Raw genomic sequence first — 4,664 nt, 5'->3', positions numbered from 1 at the left:
GCAATGGCGAATGCTCAAAAGAGAATCACTTGATCTGCTCATTGCCAACAACCTGTTGCTTCTCCTCCCTACTTATGCTAGCAACTCCTCGAGTTCAGCTTCTGTTAGTTCCTCCAGTTGCTTCTCCTCCTCTACTTGTGCTAGCAACTCCTCGAGTTCGAATGATTGAAAACATCTAATACATAATTCAGAAGAAACAACACCAAACCTGCATCACTTTACTCTCACAGTCACGAAGATGCTGAGCATATGTCGTTTCTTTGTTAGATACTCTGAAGATATATATAGAAATCCATCCAAAAGTCAAACCTAGAACAATCACCAACTGAACATTGCTTGCTTGTAAAGGGTTTACTCCAAAAAACTGCGACATCAATAAAATAAAGTTGGAGGGACAAATGAAATGGCCATTACTGACAGAATGACCTAATGATTTTAAAGAGGATTATCAACAAACACACACACAACACAAACTAGACTTTGTTACCTGCTCTATCTTACCCCAATTCTCCAGAGCGTCTATCTTACCCCCACTTCAGAGAGTTTCAACTTTCAAGCGAGCATCAACAGAATTGACAAAGAAGGCATCCTCGTCCTGAAATACCCATGTTTGTCACATGTAGGCTTGCACACATTTATTTCTAACAACTAAAAGAAACACCACAATGTAAAAATGAAAGTAAACCATGAAATAAACAACCTTAAATAGCAGAAAATCCCCCAAAAAATAGAGGACACATTTTTTTTAGTTCATTTCCAATGTTTCCTGAACAATCAAAACAATTATATTCCCAGACATTTCTTTAAACACATGCAAAACAAAACATAATGAAGCAACAGAAAGCCAAATTAAAATAGGCTTTATTTTTTTTTTTGTAGAAAGAGAGTTTCTCGCTATTTTCTTGTTTTTTTAACACCAAACAGAATTAGCACAATTCATTCCTTGAGAAAACCAGAATTCCCATTTAGGTTTTCACTGTATACAGCACCAGCAAACACAAACAAAGAAGTGCTTAGACACATCACATTTCATTCACAATTATATTGACAGGAACGCCTCCAAAACCCCCAAAATACCACCGATCCCAACTCCCAAGCAACAAAGCCACCAAAGCACTAATGCAAAATGGAGAAGACCCACAACCCCACAAAAAAGAAGACGAGCAAAGGGGGAAGAGACACTCAACCCCCGGAACCATAGAGGGTCCTCCCCTGCCTCTTGAGCGTGTAGATGACGTCTATGGCGGCGACCAACTTCCAACGGGCATGCTCTGTGTAGGTGACAGCATCGCAGATGACGTTCTTGAGGACGCCCCTCGTATCATCGTAGATGAGCTTGATGAGAGAGAGAGAGAGGGCACACTGACCGCTCCGCGCGACGCTCCGGTGATGGGTGAGTCCTCCGACGATTGCAGGGAGATCGAGCTGGAGAGCGAGGGAGATCGAGGGTTACGCTCGATGGTCCGACGGTTACAGGGTTGCAGGCAGAGAGAGAGGGTGAGAGAGGTCTGACGATCCAACGGTTACAGGGAGGGGAGGGGAGGGGAGGGAGAGGGAGGCGAGTGCGAAGTGGGGGGAAAGGGGCCTCTCTGGGTTAAAAAAAAAAGGTATTAAAGACTCCTTTTCCCATCCGTTGGATCTAAATCAGTCAGGCTCAAAAGTGGTCAGGCAACGACCACTTACTCGATAATCTATTATATAAAAGTTATCAAGAACACTAAGCTTACCGTTCTCGCATAAAACCATGTTGAATTCTTGTGAATACGAAGAAATCTAATTAAAATTAAGAATTAGACGGATGTCGGGAACAAATATTAAAATAAAGATGTTCACCATGACTAACACAATATAATGGAAAATGATCACATTGTCATTAAAAAATGACTCATTCTTGCAAAACCCCACAAATATGCCAAAATTCTCTCCATGTTATTAAATCATCCATTCTTGATTTATTTTTAACCATTTTACCATTTGCAACATATTTGTGCGGACCTCCTGAAGTTCGCACATATATGTTGTGAACCTGCTGACGTTCACATAAATATGAACTTCCTGAAGTTTCACATAAATATGAACTTCCTGAAGTTTGCATGCAAACTTTTTAACATTTTATAAATATGTTATAAACCTCTTGACATTCTCACAAATATGTTGAGAACTTATAAATAAGGTAAAAATCAAACTAAGAAGATTCACATTATGCTTACAGAGCCTTTCGGCATTTGCAAAAAATATCTTATGAACCTCTAAAAGTCTATGTAGTCAAAAGTGTTAGGTGGTGCCTAGTTGGTAAACCCCTAAAAGGAGTAGTCGAAGACAAGGTGAGATTAATCGGTACTTCAATTAAATATAAAAAAATACACAAAATATACATAAAAATAAAAATATGTCTAATTCTTTTACTAATAAGATGATTTCATTCCACAAGTACAAAATTACACATGCTTTCATAAAATATATTAATATACATGACCAATATATATATATATTCAATTATTCATAACATATTCAATATAATCAATAAAATATGCTTTCATCCTTTCAGAAAAGCACAATAACACATACATATATAAATAACATATTACATGACATGCTTTCAGGCTTTTATAGAAAAATTCATCAGAAACACAGTAACACACATATATAAAAAATATAATCAATTAAAATTAAGTATGCATGCTTTTCATGTTTCACTGAAAAAAAATTCAAAAGCAAAGTAGAGCACACACAAATATAAATATAATAATTAAGCATGTTTTCATGATTTCACATAACAAATCACAAAAACACATGCACATACAAATAATTATATATAAACAAAAATAACAATATATTAATAAATAATAAATAACTAAACTGCCCTCATGCTTAAGCGGGGGCAGCTTAGTCGATGCCTAGTCGGCAAAATTGGTACCTTTTAAGGTACCCACATAAGAATTGAAAAGCCTAGGCATTTTACTTAGTCTAGATCGACTAGGCAAACCAGTCAGTGTCTAGTCAAGGCTTTTTTACTACATAGCTAAAAGTTTAATCACATGATTTCATATTCGCATAAATATGTGGCGAACATCCTAATATTCGCATAAATAAGTTATGAATATATTGATGTTTGCATAAATATGTTGCGAACCTCCTAACATTCTTAAATTCACAAGACTATAAACTTTCAAAGGTTTATAAGATATTTTATGTGAATGTCGGAAGGTCTCATAAATATCATGTGAAACTCCTTAATTTGTTTTTAACCATATTTTGAGGTTCACAATATATTTTTTGAATGTCAGGAGATTCACAACATATTTATAAGAACATCAGGAGGTTTGCAAGATATTTGTGCAAACGTTAAGAGGCCTGCACAAATGTATTTAAAAGGTAGAATGGTATAAATAAGTAAAAAACAAATGATTTTGGACACCGATAATTTTGACATATTTATGGGTTTTTTCAAGAACATGTCATTTTTAGAGGATAGTACACCCAACAATATAACATTATCTCTCACATGTTTCCTGAGAAATTGGATTAGTAATAAGTATTTGTTCTTCGTTTGTCAGAAAAAAAAAGCCATAAACAAGAAGAGAGAGAGAGAGAGAGCTAATTTTGCAAGAAAAGCTATATAAATATGAACAAAGCCATCACCAACTGTAATATCATGTGTTTTTCTACTATGTTAAATTCTGAGATTTCAGAAAATTTGGCTAAGTGTTTTGATAAAGTTGATAAAATCTTTAATTTTAGGTGGCGTCAGTTGAGTCTGAGTGTGGCCTACGACCGATTGGCAAGACCTAAATGAGCCAATTATAATTTGGTAAAACTTTTTATTTTTGACCTTTAAAATCGGGCAAAATTTAGGTTAAATTCAAACGAAATTCAGGTAATATATCATTAGATGGGTCTTGAAATTCTAAAAACATTAATATTTTATTGAATTCAAGCTATGGTTGGCCCGCACAATTTTTCAAAAATGACCCGACTCGATGTGATTGGTTATGGATCAAATTGGATTGAATCCAATTTGATTTGTTTGACCCAAGTTAATATGGATCTGGTCCCAGTCCAAATAAGCCTTCCTCCTCCTCCTCTTCAGCCAAAGTAAGCCTCCTCTCTTCCCTAATTTCAAATTTTTCTTTTCTTCTTTTATTTCTTTTCCTTTTGCAATTTTCGATTTTTGATCTCTCTCTCTCTCTCTCTGCCTTACACTTCTATTTCAATTTCAATGAAATTTGATATGTGATATTGATCATTTGAAGCATATGCATTTGAATTTCTAATTTGATCATTTGATCCATGCATTTTGATCATTGATCTATGCATTTTTATTCTAGCCATTTAGATTGTAGAGATTTGATCTTCTATAGATCAAATCTCACCTTCAATTGGTTAAATCAATTTCAATTTATGATCCAGCACTTTGATTTTGTTTTTAGATATTTTAATTATAATTTTGTATCATTTTCATCATTCATCCATCATAGATCTTATTTTTTCTATTTGATCCATGCATTGATCATGATTAATTTCATTAAATCATGTGTAAAATGCATTTTTCAATTCTGTCTTGATTTTAGATTCATCGTTTCGTATAGATTTAGAAGTCATTTTGATCTCATTTTTTTATAGTAGTTTTATACATATGTTCACGTGATCTCCACAAAAAATCA

The sequence above is a fragment of the Nuphar pumila genome, chromosome 8 (assembly GCF_984573655.1).
Source record: "Nuphar pumila chromosome 8, dmNupPumi1.hap1.1, whole genome shotgun sequence".
Classification (NCBI taxonomy): Eukaryota; Viridiplantae; Streptophyta; class Magnoliopsida; order Nymphaeales; family Nymphaeaceae; genus Nuphar; species Nuphar pumila.
The sequence above is the reverse complement of the archived record's forward strand: the minus strand, read 5'-3'. Positions refer to the sequence as shown.